Source organism: Lissotriton vulgaris, chromosome 4_1 (assembly GCF_964263255.1).
Source record: "Lissotriton vulgaris chromosome 4_1, aLisVul1.2, whole genome shotgun sequence".
Lineage (NCBI taxonomy): Eukaryota > Metazoa > Chordata > Amphibia > Caudata > Salamandridae > Lissotriton > Lissotriton vulgaris.
Window position 1 is genome coordinate 1633547454 of NC_141691.1, and position 25177 is coordinate 1633572630.

A 25177-nucleotide genomic window follows, 5' to 3' on the forward strand; every position below is an offset into this window, starting at 1 on the left:
TCTCCAGCTGCCTCCAGCATTACTTTACATCTTGCTAAGTGTGGAGAGGTTGAGGACATGGCAAGAGTTGCCAGTAAAACCTTTTTTTTATTGTGCATTTGGGGCTGTTCACATAGAATCAGGACCGATTTGTATTTGATTCATTACTGTTTGCAGTTGGAAAATAGTCACTGTTTTAGGATTTGCAAACTTTCCAACTATAACCTTCTGTGTTTCACTGAGATGCGTTAAGTTTGACCTAGGTCACCTGGAATAGGACTTATTCTCACTGTGCACTATGATCTAAGATGTACTTCACTTTGTTGCTGTCTGACCTGTAAACAGTCTGAGTTGCTTGTGTTCCCATTCGGAGAGGATGTAGCAAAGCAGTTCTGACTGAACTAATAATATTAATGCAGGACCGAGGCTGATATACAAATGGTTGCTTCCTATCTGGACTGGGACAGTGTTAAAGGAACAATAAATGGGGGGCGTGGCTGGGTAAGATGGCCGATCGGAAGTAGACCATCTCGGCTCCTGCAAAATTCGTCCTGCTTCCCCCGGAGTGCCTGTATCGGCTCCAAGCTGCTTCGCTCTATCCCGTGTGGAGGGGTCGGCGAGGGCCAAGATGGCGGCCAGAGCCCTGCCGTGATGGGAGGAGTCCCGGTCCTTCTGCTAGACATATGGGCAACGGGCTCCCAATGGACACAGCGGCGACTTGTCCCCCACTGCAGTAAGCCCTAAGACGCTTGCGGAAGCTGGTTCCTGGGAGCTGGGGAGGCAGTAGCTCTTTCCGCCTCGGCTGCCTGACCCTAACATGGCGGCCACACTCCACCAAATGGCGGCGAATGCTAGGGCTTGAAAGCCTGAGCTCAAGGATCCCTGCAATTTCTATACTGGAAGGCACTCCAGGGATGGCGAGTTGTGGCTCCCTTTTTGCAATCGCTGCGGGACCGACAACAGCACTACCCGTGGACATATGAATAGCACTACACAACATTGAGTGCCTATCCACCTACATGGGCGCCCAGCTTGCATGGCGAAGGGGTCGCCTGTATGCTGTCAACTCACGACAGTTACTCCTTCATTTGCCACCCTCATTAGTGGCTAGACACCCCGCTTTGGTGCTCACCTACTCCTCCCAGAGGCCTCTCCTTCCTTGCTCCCCTTGACTGGGTTGGGTACAGCCCGCAGCCTTCATCATACCCGAAGTAATAATTTCTGACATGGCACCCTCACTCCTTTGCAGTGTTGTTGGCATCATCGTGACACTGAACAGCAGACCTAGCTGGTGACCTGAGGTGGAACCAACATTGCTTTGACGGAGTCGCTCCTTGGTGCTACGTGGACCTCTCTCACCCCACCCTTTGCGATCTGCTTGCGGCTGGTCCTTGAGTGCCTCTAACACCCTGACAGAGCTGCAGCAACTTGTGGGGCCTCATCCCTATGCTGCCAAAGAAGGGGACGAGCAAGACGCCCAGTAAACTGTCGGACTTCTTTTTGAATATAGACAAACACCTGTCGCTGCAAGGAGACACGGACGGTGCAGCCATGGCACACACGAAAGCAGATCTATTGACCATGTTTAAGGATTTTAAAGATGAACTGCGTAACAAACTCAGTCAAGATATCAAATCCTCAATGGACCAACTGCGGACAGACCTAACGGACCATCTGACTTCCCTACAACATGATGTGGACTTTGTGGGCACTCGAGTGCTGGATCTGGAGGCACAACATCAGGAGCAAGAACAACTACTGAACTACGCAAGGATGTCCGTACTCTCAAGGAGCAGTTGTAGCAGACGCAGCTTAAAGCAGAGGATCTTGAAAACAGGGCACGGAGGGAGAACATACGGGTCAGGGACCTGGAGGAAGGCGCGGAAGGGACGGACTTAGAGGCTTTCATAGAGGGACTCTTCACGGAGATCCTGAGCCCCCACACCCTTAAGATAAAACTAGACAGAGTCCACCGGGTTGGCGAGAAGAAGAGACCCCGCAATATTTTGGCGAAGTCCCACTCATACAAACTCAAGGAGGCGGTACTCCAGGCGGCCAGGGCGAAAGACTCCATTTCCTTCCAGGGTCACTCTTGCCCCATCTACCAGGATGTAGTACCATCTACACTAGCACAGAGAGAACTGTTCAGACCTGCCACCACTAAGCTGCGAAATGACAAAATCAGGTACCGTGGACCTACCCATTTGGACTGAGTTTTGATTTCAAGAATAAGCGATGCCACATTACTGACTTAAAGGAAGGTTTGGATCTTCTGGGCCTCCCCACCGAGGAAAATGGCCCCACTCAATTCAAACCTGGAGATCCCTCCCAGGGCTCAACATCAGCTTCCACCCGGACGATGGGTTCGTGCAGAGGATGCCGATGAACATTGACTGACTGCACAGCGGGAGATGTGTCGTCTGTCATCAAAACCAGATCTGAGCTTCACAGTTCCACAAACATTCATCATTGAGGACGACGTCTTTGGACATCTCCGATGCCAGCAGCTACAGAGCAATGGATCTGCTCTGACAGCGAACCCCCGCCTTCGGACTTCTCTTCTACCCATGCCTCTGGAGTTCTAGTCTTCAGAGCTAGATGTGGAAATGTCACGGACTAAGATGGCTCTATATGTAAGAACAGTGCTGTCTCCTTTTTTCTAAAATAAGGCGGGTTTGAAGCCTAGTACTGTGTCTGCTTTTAATTCTATACTATTCGCTGGGTCCTGGCTATATGTTTTGTTGTCCATTGCAGATAACTTGCTATTGTTTCTCTCCTAGACATGGGTCTGTAGTGCGGTCCGCTTTCCAGCCGCACAAAGATGATTTTCATATGAGAAATTTCCCAGGATGTGCATGGACGGTGTCCTTGGACCTGCTGTCCCCACGGGTCCTTTAGGGGGCGTTTTAGACCCACCCAGGGACCTAGTAGTAGAACTAATACTGTTCTTTTGTTCATGTTTGTTTTTATCATTTTGGGAGTTAAGGGGAGGAAATGGGAGGGACGTGGTGGCAGCTTTTTAAAAATTAACTTTGATGGGCTCTCTGCTATCTGTAAATGCACAGTTGACGTGGAATGGTACTGCACAACCTACTTTGGGGACAGGCTAAAACCAGGGAGATGATGTGGCCGCTCGAGCTCTTAGAGAGGCGTAGTTTTTCCATATAACATAATGCTGATCTCTATTGAAACTTGGAACGTTAAGGGTCCTAATTCCCCCCAAAAGCGCCAAAAAGTATGGAAGTACATTATCGACCATCACCTTGACATAGTAGCCTTGCAAGAGAATCACTTAGCGAGGGCAGAGGACACGTGCTTTAGACACAAACACTTTCCGCTAATTTATAGGTCCTCAGCCCACAAAAAACACAGGGGTGTGGCGATCATGTTTCGGTCTTCCATGCAATTCCAACCCTTGGGGGTTTATAGTGATCAAGATGGCCACTGGGTTATGGTCAAGGGGCGCTTGAGAGGGAAAATATGCACTATTGTAGCAGTATATACCCCCAATACTGGACAGACAGGTCTCTTACACACTCTACTGGGGAAACTAAGGGATTTTGTGAAAGGTCCAATAATTCTCATGAGTTACTTCAATCTGATATGGCAGAAAGAGCTGGACAGTATGCACTCACAACCCTTGGACATGGGCTCCTTTTCCAGGGACACACAACAGCACATACATGACATGGGCCTCCTAGACACTTGGCGCACTCTCTACCACAGACCCGAAACTACACGTTCTATTCACACGTTCATCATACATATTCTCGGCTCGATTACATTTTTATTAGCCAGTCCTTACAGAATGCCCTACAAGAGGCCAAGATATTCCCTCTGTCAATATAAGATCAAAGCCTACTTTCTATTTGTCTCACTTGGTGTGGGAATGGCTCAACTACTCCCAGATGGTACTTTACGTAGTCGCTTGCTTGGGACAAGGAATCATGTACCAAATTAAGAGAAACAATTACTGAATTCTTTGCTATCAATAAGCTGGAGTACACCAACTGGGACACGTTTAAGGCTGTCGTCAGAGGGAAATGTATTTCCCTTAATACAGCACTAAATAAGCAGCGCACTAGAGAGAGGGATCAACTGGAGACGGAGCTGTCTTCTCTGGAGTACATCCACAAATCGAATCCCACAAGGCAAACCCTACGCAACCTAACATCACTCCTAGGTTAACTCCGGGCTATTTACAATAATAGGGTGGAGTTCACACTTCTCAAACAATGGCATTTATCATATACCCAGGGCAACACAATTGGTAAACAGCTTGCCAGACAGCTAAAAGATAAACAAGAGAGAGAGTACATAGGTGGAATTCAATGGCCCTTTGGGAAAAATAGACATAAAGACAAGGACAAAGCTGAGATCTTTGGTTCCTTTTATGAAAACCTATATGCTGGGGAGGCCCTTGATTCGGATATCCAATGGGATTATCTTCAGACATTGCCCCTGCCCCAGGTGTCTGCTGAATGGAACGAATAACTCACCGCTCCTATTACCATACACGATGTTAACGCTGCTATTAAGGCCTTAAAGCCCCACAAAGCTTCTGGGCCGGAAGGATATACTTCCCTCTTTTAGCGGCAAATCATTGGAACAAACTTCCGGTGGAGCTACGACTAGAACCGCAGAAACTAGGTTCCGTGCTAAATTAAAAACATACCTATATGTCAGGTAGACTGCCCGCCCCTCTGTTAAAATCCCAGCTTCCGCCTCTCTCACCATAGCGCGGGGACACGCCGGTGTGCGTAACTCAGCGCTTTACAAATGCCCCTATTATTAATATTATTATTAAGTGGCACAGTTGAGAGTCTTGTTGAATGGTCAAAGCAGGAATCCGATAAACATTGGTTACATATGAACCGCAGTGTGACGGGAAGGACAGTGTGGGACCTGGTTGGGTGCCCCAAAATAGACAGACTTAAGAATACATACATCAGCACTCCCATGCGCACTACTTTAGGAGTATGGGACTCAGTTGCAGGTGACGACAGATGTACTCCATTCCCCTCTCCATTTACGTCACTCCACTTTAACCCGGCATTCCCCCGGCCCTACATGAGGGGCCCTTTGATGTCTGGCGGGAGGGAGGATGCCCTGCCTTGACACACCTGTTTCATAATTTTGAGACTCTCACTGTTGATGATTGTAAACGGGACTATGAACTACGGAACACAGAAAGGTACCACTATGCTCAATTGATGCACTGGGCCCTTACACCTCAGGTGCGGGAGGCAGCTACTCGTCCTCTCACAAAATTCAAAGCCTTCCTCACCAAAACTACTTCTATGAAAGGGGTGATTTCATTCATATATAACTTCCTACTCACTACCACACTCTCCCCTCGCCCAAGGTATTTGTCCACGTGGGAAGATATGTTAAAGTGTGCTATTTCTGATGACGAATGGACGCATTTATGGTCCGACACCATAAGATTCAAACATTCCACGAGCTCCGTGAAGCTCACCTGAAGACTATAATTGACTGGTACCTTCATCTGTCCAAGCTTAGGCAGTTCTTCCCCAACACCTCAGATTAATGCCGGAGAGGGTGCGGACTACTTGGGTAGTTTCAACATATATGGTGGCACTGCCCAACTATCCGCCCTTCTGGGAACAAATTCTGGCACATATAAAGGACATGTTGGGATATCCCATCCCCTCTACCATGCCGGGTGTCCTTTTGGGGCTTCGTGACTCCTCCCTAGAACATCAGTCTCGAGCTGATAAAACTATTATGTGACTTTGTATAGGAGCAATTAAGGTTACCCTGGCAGCCACCTAGAAGAGGAAAGAAGCGCCCGCCATCTCCCTTTGTCACTCTCGTTTATGGAAACTGCTTAGCCTGGAATGCATGTCAGACATTTTCAGGGACAACTATAATAACTTTGAATTCAAGTTGGGCCCCTTAGTTACTTTTCTTTTACGGGGACTTCCATCAGCTGTTTGTCCTTCCACCATCAGAGCCCTCCATCTCATTCAATTTTGAGTTGAGTTCAAATATCGTAAGATAACTCAACTGTATGACTGTTGCAGCCACCATGGTGGGGATGGGGATGGGAACAGGGGGGATTATTTTGTTTTCTATTTACGTTATCTCCCATTTGGGAAATGTTTGTATATGATTTGTGTTCACTCCATGTAGCACCTTCCGGCTGGAAGGCGTAGGAAAGTTACCATCGCAGAAAGAACATGAAATAAATGTGGATCTGTTTGCTTGCATTTTATGCCTGAAATAACCCACTCCAAGCTCCGATATCATCAGGAACTGTACCCTACATGCAAGCCACTCTTTGAGAAAGGAGCTAGCATTATACTGGGCTATGCATCTTGTTAAGCAATTATAATCTTGTTGAATAATGCTATTCCCCGGCGAGGGATGCTGTGCTGGTGCTGTTTCAGTTTGTCTGCTGGAAAACTTAATAAAAATATCTTAGAAAAAAAAAGAACAATAAACTAGACTGTTGCTGAAAACTATTTACAGTGGCATAGACTTTTACATGTATTCTATGCAACACTTTTTGTGTTTCAGTTTACTTTACTAGAACCATCTACTTTTTCAAAAGCGTCCGTCTTGATTTTTTGGCTATTTGGCTAACTTCAATACCATTCACCCACAACTGTGCCTGGGTGGGGTTCCAGTTGCTAGTAGCATGATACTATTTATATTGATCTGGACCTTATTTATGGAATTCTACTCCAAAGGTTGTTGACTTAAACCTCCTTCATTTCACCCAGTTCTACCTAGAATTTGGCTTAGCCAACCACCCCAGGGCTCTGACGTTGAGAAGCCCTAGTTGTGTACATCCGCTATTTTGGACCTGCAGCGGTTTTTGCTGACTTTGGGGAGATTGCATCAAATTAGACCCTGAATGTGTCAGACTGTTGTTCAATGAGGATGATCTGCACACAGTAAGAGAGACTTAGGTCATTTGACAATGGTTTATCTCATGCATTAAAGTCTTACTGAACAAACAAAGTGTGTGTATTGTTTTTTCTGCGTAAGGATGAACTGTCATCACCAGCAGGTATTCACTGTCAGCTGACAATTTTCCAGACCTAAACATCACAGGTCCCTGGAAAGCTGTTTTTCCTTGTACTGTTTGGTGCAGATGAGCCCATCTCTGAAACAAATTATTCAAATCTGGACAGAGGTTAGCCGAATTTTTTTTATTGGCCTCCAAAGAGATAGTCATGAACACTTGTCTAGAGAAATATTCAGCAGCAGCTTGTGATCCTCAGCTCTCTGATCATGATAGTCGTTAGTACAAGAGACCACAGACATCCGATGATGTGATCATAGGCTAAGTATGTGACACACTCCTCACTGTTTGCATGTAATAGTAGGAAGTTATTTTCATTATAATGCGATGATTGGAACCATTAGCCCATACATGTGGGGTAGAGCATTCACTAGCCAAGTGGTAGTCCTATATATTGGAAAGAACTCCTGTTTGGTATTTATTGAAAGTCTTTGGGAGTATGAAGAATTAATTTCCCAGAATAGAGCTTTTATTTTTCATAAATCTCTTTAATACTATCAAGCGTAAATGTATCAATAGGCTAAACCAAATAAATTGTTTTTAGCTCTAAGTACAGGCATGGACCATGACATTTCCTACATTTCTTTACTAATCTTTTGCATTAACTATTCAAAATCAAACAATTTTACCTGAATCCTGAACATTTTAAGGAATCTTTGTATAGTTACCTCCATATAACTGTAGGTTACAATGCGCTCCAAGTTTTGTTCATTACATATCAAACTTTCATTCTTCCTAAGGGAGCCAGATGACATTGCTGTAGTCTTTGTGGAGCGAAATATATTTTTTCAGGAAATATTAATGCAATCTCTCTATGGCCTTTTGTACAGAACATTGTTTAAAAACAGTGTAATTCAAAAATGTTTGAATGGAAAATACAGAAACTCGTGTAAAATGTTAAAAAATGAGACAGGTCGTTGTGTCAATGGGTTTAAGGTTTGAGCCTATGATACTATATGTACTGTTCGTGAGAGATCTGGGTCTGAACGTTCCCTTTCACATATTCTATTTCCATCTCAAGATCTTTTAATTTTGCAACCTTGAAAAAGTCCTTGTCAGTTGTATCAGAAGAACACGGACAATAACTAATGGCAACTTCAATCATTACATTAGACCCTATGATAGCATCTTATGTTAGACAATAGTATACATGCAATGTTTTACGAACTGTGAATTGTGACCTGTGCATAAAAGCTGTTGATACCTTGTTCAATTAACAGGGTTCATTGACAGACCCGGGAGCTTCATCCAGACACCACAAATGTTTTCTACATCACTTTCAATATATACTCTTGTCTCACAGCCCACTTTGCCTTTCAAATAATTGAGAGCATGTTTACAGACAGTAGTAAATTCAAAGCAGTAAAGATTTGACAAATACAGAATTCAATGTGCTATGGAATGGAGCTAGCAAACTCGGTTGTTCCAGCAAGTCAAGGTGTGCAGCTTACCTCCCATGTTTACAGAAAATTTGCAGCATCTTCGGCCAGCAGCCTTGTTCTGGGCTCTGAGGGGTGCAGGTAGGCTTTCCTTTGGCATGCTGCGGGTGCACGAGTATGAAGGAGGCTGTCCTAAATAGCCTCCTTGCTCATAGGTGCATTCAAACCATCATCCCAAATGACAGTAGTGGTTTGGCCCATGAACAGATTTCCTGAGTGTAATCTAGAAGTTAACCAGACAGTTTTTCTACCAATTCTATTATCACTTCTGGATGGCTTGACTTCTAATAATGTGCAAAAAAAATTGACCCCGCAAGAAGTGCAGCATCTCTAAAAATATGAAATGTTAAAATCAAACTAAAACAAACGAAAATGTAAATACACAGCACAAGTCAAAATTACGATATGCCAAAAAAACAGAAACTACAATTGCAAAAAGCACCCTATATGAAAAACATTAAGCACATTGATATTCTGTGGCTGCTCAACAAATCATAAAACTTTAACCCATTAGCTGCTGCCGTCGGCCAATGGCCGTCGCGAGCACTACCTCTGTACTGCCGGGCACGTCCGTTGGCCGACGCGGCCCCGCCCGCGCAATAGAACGCCCGCAGGGCCATGGATTTTGTATTGCGCTAAACGGGTTAAATGCTGTAAAGTTTATTGAGGATATTGGTGGTTTTCTCAGGCAGTGCCCTAGACAGTAGCGGCTCCTCCGCTAAGGTGGAGTAGCGTCACCCCACTGCCCAAAAGCAAAAATAAAATTAATAATAACAAATTATTATTATTATTTTATTTTCTCTCTTGCAGTCAGTGGTGCCATGGGGCTGGGTGGGGCTGGACAGGGCAGGAGAGGAGTGGTGTGCATTCCCAAAGTGCGCATTAACTGATTGGCCAGATCTCTTGGGCCTACCAAAAAGTTAATGCACACTTTGCTTGTTCCTACCAGGCTGCATTACACATCCTGGTCAGGAACAGGCACAGGATCCCTGTTCCAGTCTGAGCTCTTATTCATGGAATGTCAGACCAACCACAACACTGCACTGCAGCGTTGTAATTGCCTATATTAAGCCTGTCTGCTCGGTTGCTTTCTGCTGCCGCCGTCTGGAACAGGAAGATTACGAGGACGGTGGATGGAGGAGAGGCGGCTGCAGCTGTCAAGGTAAGTCCTTTTTATTTATTGTATTCCTCCCCGTTCCCTGCCCACCCCTATCCGGTAGCAGCTGCTACTGGCCCTAGAGTGGGCAGATGCAATATTTTGTCCATAACTGAAGCACACTTATGGTAACCCACTTATTGAATGCTCCAATGAAAGTGCATCCGGCAGCATGGCCGTAACTCAGACTACTCATTAAGCTTTTGGACAAACTCCAGTGGACTGTTATTCTGTAAACACATTGAATGATTAGCTTTCACATAGCTCTCTATCTTTTTTAGATACACAAAATGCTTTTAAATTACCATAAAATCTGGACGAGGTATAGAATGTGCCTTCATTGCCACCTCGGATGATCCGAGGACCACTGATGGAAAAAATAAATTCACCACCTTTCTTTTTTTGGTTCTCTCTCTTATAGTTCTCTCTCTTTATTTGAACCAGTGTCACACATTCTTAGTGATCCTAGTATTCAAAATAAAGTGCCAAAATGTATCTTGTCCAAACAACCTGCAAGATCTTGCGTAAAATCACTTCTGGCTTTCAAGCATACCCTTTTGCCACTAACCTCTTCGACACAATTGCGGTGCGGTGGAATTTGACGCGGCCGTCCGGCGCATACGAGCACCGTGACATTCGATGGCTGGTGGGTCCTCTGACGAATCGAAGAGGATAATGATGGCGTCCTCCAAGGCTTTTCAATTGGGCAAAATATTTTCTGCACATGCTGCAACCCTCTTAGAGACCTCAATAAATGCTGCAACCTCACATGCTGGAACCTCATTAATGATAAGTAGATCATCCACAAACCCATCCGAACTAGAAATATGTGATCTAGGTTCTTGCTTACAAAAGGAGGATGTTACATTACTACCTACATTTTAATTCAACAAAACTAGAGATCAATCCATGTTTAACCTGGATTCAAATGGTTTCCTTTGTAGTTGTTCCCACTAACGCTTTCCACCTAGTGAGAACCTGGGATTGATCCAGGACATTGACATTACACCTGCTTCACAGTAAGGTAAATCATTTCACTAAATCTTCCATCTTTACCTTTTGACCTGTACATTTTATTGTTTCATTGTGTACACAAAGATTATGGGTTTGCTTAAATTGAACCGCACTTCTTCAGAGTAATGCCAGTTATGCAGAGATAGTCTAATAGTATCCACGGCAACCAAGGCCAGGGTGCTCAGAGGGTATGTGACACCTACCCACCAAAGTGTCAATTAGTCCTTGGATTCAGCCGAATCCAGGTCACATATGATAATACAGAATACCCAAGCACACCAATATCATTATTTCCACATAGGAGGGCGCATAGATATTGTTACACACAGATCAATAATTTTTCAACGCCCTGTATCCAATAAATCCATAAGAATCCCAGTAGAATCAATTAAATAGTCCAGTCAAAGCTTCTGTCTTGAAGTCTGTTTTTTAATTTCCACAAGTTCACGAGAATCCAAGTAACAGCCGACGCGCGTTTCGCCCACAGGGCTTTCTCAAGGCTGCAAGGAAGATGTTCATACATGTCCATCAGACACTGTATAAGTTTCAATCATATTGAAACATTTAACCATTTATTGGCATGCAAAATCCCTTGTGATAGTAACAAATCACTAAGTTGTTACTCATAAGACAAAATATTTTTTGTTTATATATATGCAAGACACCCTTGTGGACAGTGTCTCCCAGAGACCGGCTGTTTATGTTGGTGGAAAGAATAAAGGTGAAAGAAGGAGAGCATAGTACATTTGGAAAGGCGTGTTCTGAATCTATATAGTGGCTCGTTGTTTATACTTAGTGAACTGCGTATAAATATATACACCATATTCATCACCTAGTGCAGTTCGCATGCGCACAATCTAGTGATATTTCTCACGTTAGTATTGTCTCTTACGACCTGGAAGTAGTGGAAATAATTCCCTTAGTTATTGTGTCCCTTAGCGATATGTAATGCTCCAATTTTGCGCAAAAGATTGGACACATTCGTAGGTCAGTAGTGATTGTTCAGGCTTCAAATCATATTCTGTAAGGAATAGTAATACCATATCGTTTGTCAATTTGAATTAATAATAATCATGGATATGTTCGATCTCGTTATCCATTAATCTGTCTCTATATTCATTTAATGCTGGCCCACAGGTCACTAAAGATGTTACGTATTTTAAGCCATGAACCATTGTTATTCCATATATTAAAAGTCTATAAAATATCCACAATGGAATTGCCGAGTAATCTCTTCCCTTTTATGTAATGAGACAATTTTTTAGATTAGAAAGGTATTTTCAAAACATTAATAAAATTACCATAAAAAAATGCTCTTTATGTTTGCCAACATGTTAACAGTATTGCCCTTTTCCCTAATTAAGTTAAGAAGGGCCTTACCGGCAAAGCATTTGTAGAAGTGTCAATAAGTGAAGTCCATTCAGGCTTGTTGGCCGAACCTCATCATAATGGCAATGAAATCAATAGGATTATGATAGATCCCAGAGTCTGTCGACCGGTGTGTAATGAAGCAACCATCATTATTTGGTCATGGAAAAGGGGAGACAAAAAAGTATAAATGTACGGGTTAGCCCAGTTGATGCTTGTTGACCCCAAATTCCATCCGTGTAAGTCGGATGGGGTTACAGCGTACACGCGCTGTCTGTCGTTTGCGGCACTGATTGGCAGTGTGAACGCAGGGTGACTCAACACTGCGTTCAGCCAACAAGCCTGAATGGACTTCACTTATTGACACTTCTACAAATGCTTTGCCAGTAAGGCCCTTCTTAACTTAATTAGGGAATAGGGCAATACTGTTAACATGTTGGCAAACATAAAGAGCAGTTTTTTATGGTAATTTTATTAATGTTTTGAAAATAACTTTCTAATCTAAAAAATTGTCTCATTACATAAAAGGGAAAAGATTACTCGGCAATTCCATTGTGGATATTTTATAGACTTTTAATTTATGGCATAACAGTGGCTCATGGCTTAAAATACATAACATCTTTAGTGACCTGTGGGCCAGCATTAAATGAATATAGAGACAGATTAATGGATAACGAGATCGAATATATCCATGATTATTATTGATTCAAATTGACAAACGATATGGTATTACTATTCCTTACAGAATATGATTTGAAGCCTGAACAATCACTACTGACCTACGAATGTGTCCAATCTTTTGCGCAAAAATGGAGTATTATATATCGCTAAGGGACACAATAACTAAGGGAATTATTTCCACTACTTCCAGGTCGCAAGAGACAATACTAAGGTGAGAAATATCACTAGATTGCGCTCATGCGAACTGCACCAGGTGATGGATATGGTGTATATATTTATACGCAGTTCACTAAGTATAAACAACGAGCCACTGTATAGATTCAGAACACGCCTTTCCACATGTACTAGGCTCTCCTTCTTTCACCTTTATTCTTTCCACCAACATAAACTGCCGGTCTCTGGGAGACACTGTCCACAAGGGTGTCTTGCATATATATAAACAAAAAATATTTTGTCTTATGAGTAACAACCTAGTGATTTGTTACTATCACAAGGGATTTTGCATGCCAATAAATGGTTAAATGTTTCAATATGATTGAAACCTATACAGTGTCTGATGGACATGTATGAACATCTTCCTTGGAGCCTTGAGAAAGCCCTGTGGGCGAAACGCGCGTCGGCTGTTACTTGGAGTCTCGTGAACTTGTGGAAATTAAAAAACAGACTTCAAGACAGAAGCTTTGACTGGACTATTTAATTGCTTCTACTGAGATTCTAATGGATTTATTGGATACAGGGCGTTGAAAAATTATTGATCTGTGTGTAACAATATCTATGTGCCCTCCTATGTGGAAATAATGATATTGGTGTGCTTGGGTATTCTGTATTCTCATTTTATTGTTTCACACTTTGGTATTCAAGGGAGGGTGAAGGCCACACTTGTCTTGACCCAGTCCTCCATAGACTACACCATCAAAGTTTAAGATAGGACCCCTCTTCTTTTTGTACGCTTTGCAGAAGAGGAAACTTTTTCATCACCGTCCCCACGATAACATCAGTTTCGTCCTTTACGCTTTCTTCTGGCTGTCTGCACTAAGATGTTCTTTGCTCAATATTTTCCGCACCAACCACTGTGCCATTGATCTTTATAAAATTCAAGATTGCTTTGGGTTGACAAAGAAGAGTTTGTTGGGTTGGTCTGACCCCCACTTGTGTCAGGGAGATTTGCAAGTATTGAGAAATATTTCTTAGTTCAGATGGCCAATTTGTGGCGGTCTGTTTGAACAAAAAATAAGGATCTTAAAAAAAATACCTCAATTTCTTAAGAGGAGTGGCTTGACTGTTCACATTTTCAGACCCTCAAATAACTTTCACAAATATTGAAAGGTGATCACACACTCTTCTGACAATTAGATGTCATGCACTTACTACAGCAGCCAAACTCTAGGTCCCCTAACCCGCAAGAATAAGGAACCCGCATAAACACCTAGAATTCTCTAGAGCACTAAAGCTGGCTTCTTCATTTATAGCAGATGCACTAATCAGGCTCATCATCTAGGTAAGACCTATCTCTCATTCACCTGACAAACAAAAGAGGGTGTGTACATCACAAAACGCAAATGCCTGTGTCCCGCACCCTCTGCTTTAATTCCTGTCTGATCAAAGGCACATGTTTTAAGAGACGAGATGGGATCAGGCCTCCCACTCTTGTGCAGGACATGCAACACTTCCAACATGGGGCCATGCTAAACACACAAGCACCGAACCGTAGCCAAGACACAAGGCAGCCTCTTAAACAATCGCCCAGGAGAGACTTTGGAAATATGACAGTAGTTTAATGTGCATGATGAATGCTACAAAATATTAAAATGTAGTGAAAACTCGATGTAGAAAAAATATCACCAGGTTCACATATTCTCTACAACTGTGTATTTGGGAAATTTTAAAGAAAGGCAGTAGCACCCTCCCAATATGTCTTGTTTAGTATTTTGTTTAACAATTTAAGTACATAAGGAAGCATTATGTTGTCTCTTAAATTTCCCCTTAATAAATGAAAATGTAGTTTTCAGCAGGTGTCACTGTCGAATGAACGCTGAGGGTCCGACCTCTATACTGTAGCACCAGGTAACATGAATATATTATATTTGAAAACATTTCTTGGTGTTGCATTAAATACCATATGTTTTTTACGCGTGTACATCACTTTTTTTGCTTTTGTGCTGTCAAATGATGGATCTAATTTGAATGGTGCCTTTCACTCGTGAAGCTCTTGTGTGTAGTAATTTGGTGAAGAGATTGATAGGGTGGGGATAATGATGCAGTAGTGATTTGATTAAATAAATAAAAAAGCAACTCTCTGAAAGCAATTTTATATGGAAGGATCACCCACTGTGGTTCTCCAAAGTGATTAGTTGTGTTTTCATCCGCTCCCTCATGTGGTGATTGGGCTGCTGCAGTGAATGAATTCACCTTGGAGCTGAGCATGTTTTACACTGCCAGCCTATTTTCAATGCACACTAATTTTAGGCCGCCATCGGCTGAACTCTCGCGGTGCCCAGGAAATCGTGTGCTAAAGGTTAGCGCACTGTTTAGTTGTTGATTCCGAAAACTGGAATGCCACTCACTTAATGAACCCTCTAGAGATGCGCTCCCATGCCGAGCAGCTTGTGTCTGTGCTCGGGCAGGTTTAAATTAGTTATTTCTTAGAAGAACCCTACATGAAAGCCTGCTACCAACTGCTTTGCTTGTCACTAGCTCTTCAGAGCAATATACCAATTAGTTGCTACTGTGGTAAGGGTCATTTCTTACTGTTTTAATGCATGTTAGGAATACAAAGCTCTTCACAGATTCAGGAAAGTCAGCAGTTTCAGTTCATTATCACTGCAAATGAATATATTCTCTTACATTAAAAAGCGATTGGCTTGTCAAAAAAAGGCATTTGAAAATCTCTCCCACTCTTATACCACAAGTGTGATGTTGTTTTTCTCTGCAGCTTGGGGAGGTTGCTTAGAGCTCTATTTTTTATGTCTTAGCTTAATAAAAAATCCCTTCCGCTATCAAAAAACAATTTATAGGGCTCCTAAACCCCAGGATTGTGCCACCTAGGCAGGTGTCTGAAATGCTACATATTTCTACCTGTCTCAGCCGCCCTCCCCCCAAAAGAAATCATTGTGGCTGCTTTTGCTTTGGATCTGTGTGTACTTTCTGATTGTCATGCAGCAAGACTATGACAGCAAATATTTGGGCTGGAGCAGAATTTCTCTGAATACGATAATGCTCTTGGAAACGTGCAGGGAAAGGACTGCCAAGCCATTTATGAATTGTTAGCAGCTTCCCCACTGCAAATGGAAATGGTGCCTGCCCAGGAATACAAAGGAGCCAATACCTGCGCTCATAAAGGCACTTCTGCTGTAATTGTGCAAAATGAAATGAGCTGAGCTAACACATGAAACAAAATACAATACAAAGGGGGTGGGTGCACCTCTTCTCTGACTGCCCTGTTTTTAAAATACAAAGATGAACTAAGATGAAGAGATGAGGCCGGTTTGATTAGAAATGTCACTTTGAAGCTTATTGGGTGCAAAATAGAATCCGACAGGGGAGACGGTGTTTGTATTTACAGGACCAAACAGGGATAAATTATTCATACTGATGGCAAATCAGCCGCACTAGGGTTTAGTAAAAGGGACACTCAGGACGCTTGCAAGAATTCTAATCATGGCCAGACATTTATATGTCATACTTTGCATCCTGGGCAGGTCAACTTTTCTGTCCAGGCAGGCACTTGCATTTTCTTTTTATTATTCACATAGATTTTGAATATGAAGTAATTAGCGATGTTGCATTTGTAAACTAAGCCACAACCACTGGACCCAGATATACAAGAATGTCCTGATAGAATAAAATGTATTTCCACCCTGTCACCTGCAGCAGGGGCTTTTGATTTAGAGAGGCCGTCATGGGAGACGTGGAGGGAAGAGATTTGAGTGTTGTTTTAGGGTGGCGAAAGGACCACAAATCTATGCCCATCAGCCTCCTCCTCCTCCTCCCTGTCCAATGCATTCTGGAGATTATCAACATTCCGCCTGCTCATATGGAAGTATGCGTTGTGCAGTCAGACAATGCGCGCGCACTGCGAGAGGATATGTCTAGACATACTTTTTTTTCCAGGACCTCTCAGCCATACTTACCGAGAGGTACATGTCCTAGCCTATGTCATTCAGTGTGCCTCTACATACACTGGTATTACTGTAAGGCTCCTTGCATTGTACTGGGTCATATCGATTACGCCACCATGTTGTCCTTTCTGCTTGTTTACATCCCCTGAGTCTTTTCTTTATAAAGTAGACACTGAGAAGTGAACGAGGGCTCAGGAGTCCATTTTGAATCCTGACGCTCAGTTTTATGTTCATTCTCCGTTTGCTCGATTTACATTTAGAAATGTTTAAGTGCAAACAGTGAACCTACACCAGAGTAAGCCATCCTATACACATTTGCCAATCATGATTCTTCAAAACGGGAGTCACAATCGCATAGATTTCTATCTTGACAGGTAGCATAATTAGAAAATTCTCTTTGTCTTATTAAATGTGACTCTTCTGAGCAGAACGTTCCTCATTGCAGCAATGAAGAGACAGCGCACTTCAAATCTGAAATGGGAAATCCAGAGGGAATGTTTTATTTTTATCTGTCTTTGTGCAAGCCACGTTATTATCAACGGATATTGTAATGCTGAAAATGTACTTTTGGGATCTAAATCACGTATTAGCCTGGAAAGGAAAAAGTGCTGTAGGGTCCATGCAATATATTTTCTCATTAATCTGATTGAAAGATTATCCTTCGCATAGCTATGGGAAGTCTAATACCCACATATCCATCTTTCCTGCTAGTAAAATTGAGCTTTGTGCAAAGTCATTGTCTCTTGTGTCTGAGGTCCGACACCTCGCCTTCATTTCCCTGTAAGCCTCTCTGTATTAAAATAAATTCAGAACAGGCCACCATTCCATGCACACTATTTGATTATTTCATAAGCTGCGAGGAAAATAGAAGCATGAGCGAGTCATTCAGCCCCCTTGGCAATATAATGTGGCCATTAACTCCATGGCCACAGGACAAAGGGGCGCTCTACAGTTTTTGGAGAAAATGTTCTCAGAATTGAAGGGGCGTTAATGAGACTTTAGCGTGGTCATGTTGCTCTGCAGAAAATATTAGACCCAAACGTGCACATACACATCTGTGAAAATCCGCACATACAGATACCTGCAATGTATGTGGGTATATATATATATATATATATATATATATATATATATATATATATATATATATATATATATATATATATATATATATATATATATATATATATATATATATATATATATATATATATATATATATATATATTGCTTATTTAAATACACACTCCCTTTAGACATTTATACATATGTGCAGCTCTTGAATTAGGGAGAACGGAAGCCATTTTGCTCAGGATCATCCCTGCTCCGCATTTGTTGACACCCCTGATGATTTTAGGCGATCAGATATAAACATTGTTTCAGATGAAAATGAGGCAGAGCAGGTTCCTGCTAATGGTCAACAAACCTTTTGCGGAAAATGATCCATGCTGCCCTAACAGCCCTCCAATCACACAGACATATTGCCGCATCAGGGATTTACTTGCATTTCAATGGCACCTCAGTCACAACTTGCTGCATCTTGATTATAAAGCCTTCCATTTTTATGAACCTATGGGGGGAAGGTGGGAGGGGGGAGGGGGAGGGTATCTCCAAGGGGCAGGTTTCTATTTCGGGCACTTCGAGTGCTGATAGCATGAACAGTATAGATGGCTGGAACCATCGCTGTCACGCAGACAATATTCTTTAATGCCTGAAGACATGGTGATGGTGCTGTTGATAACCAGGAGGCATACACCATCACTAATCTGACGCTTTAAAACACTACAGCTTTGCATGGCTCACAGAAGGTAAACAGCACCTCAAAGTGCAATGCAAAAAGCACTCTTCAGCAGACGCATGGCCGCGGCAGATAGGTTCTCATATTCCATCACCTATGTCCTCTGTGGAACAAATCACCCACAGCATCTCTTTTATGTGCTTTTGTGCTACAATTGAAAATGCAAAATAAACTCTAGCGTTTGCAGTCCCCAAGGGATTCTTTATATTAATGTCGTGAAATTGAACGTTGCGGACGAGTTGCCCATATTGCTCTGCTCTGCCTGGATGGAACTTTCAGATGTCACGAACATTTTAATGCACGAAGCAGATTTGTATTTGCTCTCGAGAAGAACTAGTAAAAACACATACCTTGAAGCAAAATGTTGATGACTTTTCAATGCCTAACAATCGAGGGATGCTGAAAGTTTGATAAGAGGTCGAGATACCCTCATGTGCCTTCCTCGCAAAAAGCCTTGTTTGAAGCCTTTGCAAATACATGAGGCAAAACCTATCGGTGCAAATCCAGGGACAACTGGCGTGCGAAGAATCATTCAAACCATGTTTTTTCTCTGACTGACACTACATATTTAAATATAAAACCGTACGCCCACCATGGTATTATTTAGTAGACGTAGCGCACCAAATTCTGTCTTAAAAATGGATATTTTCTCACGCGTAATGGTACCGAATACAGTGCATTGAAGGTGATGAGAACACACAAACGAAAAAGGCCAAAAGGAATGAATGCGTAATAAAGAACAGCTGTTGATGCGTTCCAGAGTCCGCCATTTTGAGCGTTCTGCGAGGAAACCCCTAATCCAAAATCCTATTGTTCTGAGGAAGGCGCCTGGCGTGAACGTGTCAGAAATGCAGTGAAGGATAAATGATAAACTAAACATCAGCACAATGCTGCAGGACCCGCTCGCCCGCAGTTTCCCCGTTTTATTATTTTATTCAATCAGTCAGCAACTTGCTTTCCAGGCTGAAGAGGTTTCCCGCTTTAGACTCCAGAGCAATATGCACATTTTTTTTTCCATTGAACACAGCAAAGCCATCAATATTAATCTGCTAGCTTGTGCCCCAATATGCAATTGTATTGCTGAGACAAAAAACACACAAAGCATGCAGGAAGCTATTAAATGCACAGCAGCATCTGAAATCGAACCGTAGTGGCTTGTTGTTATGGCATGCTGACATTATTGGTTCTTGTAAACAGTTACATAATGCTCTCTGAAGCCAGTTTAAAAAAAAATATTCTATAACTGCAGTTAAAAGATAGCAACATCTGGCTTTAGAGGCAACTTTCCAAGATCCTGAGGGCCCTATTGAATGAAAAGGCTTTCTTTCATGTTATGCTTGCGGCCAGCATTGCAAGTGAGCGGGCCTGCTGGAAAGCTCTGTTGGGTCACTGATTTGTAATCATAAGTGTCACGGCTGAGCCGGGTTCCATGATAGGGTCCCTTGCATGCTACTGCACAGCAGCAAGGACGCTTTACTGTGTTTAAAAATGATGGAAAAGGTAAATACACTAGCGGTGAGGCACCAACAGCCTGGTGGCGCGCATATAAGCACTGAGGCACGATACACCAATATAGAATACCACGCCCATAAACATGGATTGTCATGATAACAATAACCCAGTATTCCACAAAAATAATATTTGAAATGCATTTGTGTTTATTATTAGTATGATTCTGATTTTAGAAATATGATAACTTATTGAACAGTGTAGTAGGAACGTGAACAGTACGTACGTAACAATGTAAACATTTGTGAATATGCTTAAAATAGATCTCAACTTCGGCGGTCTGAATGTTAACACAACAACTGACAGGTTGAGTGAGCACTAGTGCATGACACAGGGCGTCGAGGCATTTTAAATAGGTTAATCAGCGAGAAACATCTATGCAATTTATATTAGAACATGTTTTCATTTGTATATTGCAGCAAACAAATCAAAATGTAAAACATGATTTTTTTAAATGTGCTTTTTAGAGACAACTGTATCAGAAAACTCAGCTAGACTGCTAAAAATATCCCAGAGCAATACATTTGTTTTTCACGGACACTGTCATCAGATACCGACCATACATAAGACACACAACATTCAACAATAACTGCCACCATCAGTAACACAAAATATGCCAACACGAGCAGGTTGTTGTTAAAACCAAGGGATACCTTTGTCTCTACTTTAGTTCCTAGGGCCTTCTATTCCCAAAGTGGTAGCTATGGGAGCTACCGGTCCCGAAGAGAATCACAAACGTTCCAGAAATACAGTAGCCCCCAGTGTTTCACCCATAGATCTCATCTACTCAAAGGAAGGGGAGACATGTCTCACTGGTATGGCTTTGTACCAATGCAAATATGTCATATATGATATATCTGAAGCACAGTTTTTTTTGTTTTGGGTTGGGTGCTGTGTTTCCTTTACACAAGCAAGTAAATATTATTGGAAAGAGTGATATACAGAGAATCGGAAGTTATATCATCTATATAACCAAAATAAAAGTGCTTCATGAAAGATCACATGCCTTTGGCAAATCTGACTACTGAGCCATATAATTATGCATATTTCTCCTTAGTCAAAGAAAATGCATAAGAGACTGTTCTATATTCTGCTGGACGTCAAGGGGTTTCTTATTTTTTTCTGGCTAATTTTCAGCCTTGCTAAATGAGGGGGAAGGGCAACCCAATATAACTCCTTGTGAGCTTGAGCAACAGTATAAGCTGAACTAAATGGCTTACAATAGAATAATTTACAAATTAGTTCTATAAATTAGTTAGTATTCATGCATCTAGAGACTTGTGATGCACTGAATGAAACCTGTGACAATTAAAAGCAAACATTCAATTCAATTCAAAATTACTTTTTTCGGTAACTGATAGAGTTGACCATAAAAGTTCATGTATGTTTCAATTCAATTCAATTTAAATTCTTTATTTGGCACTTAAAAAGACACCATAAAAGTACATAGGCAATAACATTTAAAAATATTTTTTTAAAAACACATTTAAAATAGTTAAAAAAGCTAAAAAGGCATTATATTCATTTCAAAAGGGTTTTTGAAATAAGTCTCTGGTTATGTGACATTTCAATCAATTGCTTCTCTTGTGTTCCTTAGCCTCATTGCCACCTTGATAAAACTTATTATGCAGAATAGTGTATGAGAATCTGGAGCTTCCTGTAAAAACATTAGGGCTGCTTTCGCCTGTCTGAATTTGGCTTCTTTCAGAATCCCTACTAAAAACTTACGTCTGGGGACTGAGTAAAAAGGGCATAGCAGTACAAAGTGAAGGGTATCCTGCGGAGACCTACCGTCGCAGCCGCAGGTACCCTTCAACTCCAATGATAGGGTAAATCCAGAGGGGACAGAGAGTAGATGATGTAACATATTAAGTCTGAAACGAGTCATATAAAATCTATCCTGTGCGTTGTACATCACAGCGAGGTATGGTTCCATTCCATATGTCTTTTTCAATGAGCTGTAGGACAGGACTGTAGGTTTACGCTTTTTGGCGACAGCCCTTTTCGTAAGTGTCCCATTTAGTGAAAAGTTTTTTGACCATTGTCTTATTCTGGGTATTTAAGGTTTCCGGTGCAGTGAAGAAGTTTTTATAGCCGATTGCCTCCAAGGACTCTTTTACATACTTCATCCAGGGGATGTGACACCCTCTGTCACGGTTCAGGCAGTCTTTGATAATTTGCCTGCTGAGGCCCGCCTCTGGGTTAATCCAGATTTTAATCCAAGCCAAAATCGGCCTAATCTTTATTCGGTCTTCGACGTAGGGCTCTCCCAGTTCTTCATGTGTAATATAAGATGGGGTACTCTGTGGCACTTTTAAAATCCTTTTAAAAAACGTATTTTCCGCCACCTGAATCTGGTGCAAATGTTTGTTTGTAAATCCCCACACTTCTGACCCGTAGGCTGCTTTGGCGCAACATATTGACCTGTACAAGTTGAGCACTTGCTCCGGCGACCATCTGCCCAGTCTTCTCCCATAGCCCATTATGGCCCCTGATGACGCCACCAATTTAGCTGCATGTTTTTCCATCAGGGATTTAAAGTCTAATTGCTCATCAAATAACACGCCTAAATAAGAAAATGACTGGACCTGGCCTATTTTAAGAGATCCTATCTTATATACGAATTTCCTTTTTGCTCTTCCTCCTGCTGTCATGACGTAGGATTTTTCCAGATTAGCTGACAGGTCAAGTGTGGTCATGAAGTTAACAAATCCATCGATCAGCTTCTGGAGCCCCAGCGGTGTTCGAGCTAACAACACCGCGTCGTCCGCATAGAGCAGTACGGGCACCGGAAGGTGTCCTATTTGGGGGGAATCCACATTCAGTTTGGATAGCTCTTTGTCCAGGTTATTAATATATAGCGAAAATAAAAAGGGCGCTAAAATGCAGCCCTGCTGCACTCCACTCGTGCATAAGAATGGATCTGTCTTGCTTCCCTCTTGGTTATATCGGACCATTGCTGATGTGTTCCAATGTAGGGCCTTCAGGGTGTCAACTAGCTCTTGTTCCACTCCCAGGCTTATCATCAGTGCCCATAGTTTTTCTCTGTTTACGCGGTCGAAGGCCGCAGAGAGGTCCATAAACCTCATGTAGATAGCCCCCTTACTGGCGATAGTGTACTTAGCCGTCAAAAGGTATAAGTTCAACACTGGTCGGTAGTTGAACTGCCCTCCCTGAACCCATATTTTATATCTGTGAGAATTTGGTTATCCTCTGCCCATTCTTGTAGACGATTTAAAATGGCACGGCCCAGCACCTTGGTCGTCACGTCAATTAAGGATATAGGGCGATAGCATTGTGGGTCATCCCGATTCCCTTATTTATAGATTGGAACAATGGTCGCCGAGGACCAAGAGGGGGGCAGTCCTGCCACAACTGCCTTGTTCAAGACCCTCGTGAGAATGGGAGCCCACAACTCTATATTACTCAAATAAAGGTCAGGGGGTATACCGTCGGGTCCTGGTGCTTTATTTTTAGTTAGCCCTGAGATAGCCAATTCCACTTCTGCCATAGAAAAATCTAGTCGTGCAGTCAATTTTGGCCTCTGGTCTTCATCATGGGTTATTTGCCCTGTGTAGTTGTAAAGACTCTGGAAGTGAGTATACTATTGTTCTGGTAGGATTGTATTCAGTATTTGGGGTCCACTAGGTTCCTGGAAGCACAGTGTATTTATAACTTTCCAGAACCCCGACATATCTCCTCTTTCTGCCGCCTCCCTTAAGTTCTCCCAGGCTTGTATTTGTAGACTTTCTTTACGAGATTTCAGGGCCTTTTTATATTTCGATCTACAGTGAGCTATTTTGGAATTGTCCCTAGTGCGCTGTTTAAGGCTATATTTGAGATCTTTATGTGCCTTAATACAATCTTGGTCAAACCAGAGAGATGTGGGTACTATTTTGCTTCCTTTGGATGTCTTTAATAGACCATCCACAAGACGTGCTATTTCCTCGAACTCGCTAACCACCATCACTCCCTGCACGCTTTGATCGAGACATATATTTATAGAATTTTGCCCTGCTGTTACGAGGCTTCTATAAAATTTGTCTCCGTCTGTCTTAGCCCACTTAAGCCTCCTCCCCTGATCTACCGCCTTTTCTGTTACATCTATTCTGCTCGGTGGTTTCTTGCAGTTTAGACATTTTAGTTCCATAACTAGCGGGTTGTGATTACTAAAAATGCTGATTTCAATTGCCATACTACTAGTCCATTTTTTTAGTGTGGGCGAGACGATAATGAAGTCTATGTATGAATGGCAGCCTCTACCCTTAAACGTTGGGTTAGGTTCTCCACTACTGCCTAACTCTATTAAGTCCATTGTATGGACCAAATTGTGCCTTTTTGTTACTTTATCTATTTCCCACCCCTCTGTAGTGTGTGCAAAGTGTGGTCCTTTTGTCACTGTACACCGCGACCAGTCCTTATTTAGTGGTCTCAAATTCTCGCAGAGGTGACAGTTAAAATCCCCTGTAAGTATGATGCGAGGGGTACTTGTTGCCTTATTTAATGATAACTGCGCATCTAATCGGGATTCCAGTTCTTTTATTACATTTCCTCTACTATTTGAGCCCACCGTATTATACCAATTTAACACTAAGATATTAGTCCTTTGGAGCGGTAGCCTATCGCCTGCATGTTTTTTGAGTCCCTATTGTAATTAGACCATACCCCTTGTATAAGGAGGTCTACATATATTAGTAGTCCTCCAATCGCTCTCCCTGATGACGATCTTACAGCAGGGACTGAAAAACATTTATAGCCCTCTATAGTGCACTGGTTAGGGTCAACCACCCAAGTCTCCTGCAGACATATAATTTGGAAGCTAGTTATGTACTGTCTCCATTCCTGGTAATCATATTTGTCCGCCAAACCTGCTATGTTCCAGGATATAATTCTAAGACCATCCTGACTGATCAACATATTCGCTCCTTCCCCTTCCCTTAATGAATACGTTTTCCTGTCCTCTTCCACTAATATAGTATTAAAGTTTAGTGCAAGTGTGTTTTCTGCATTTATCCATGCCAGTTTGTCTATCGCCTTTGGTTCTATGTCCTTTGTCCCCCC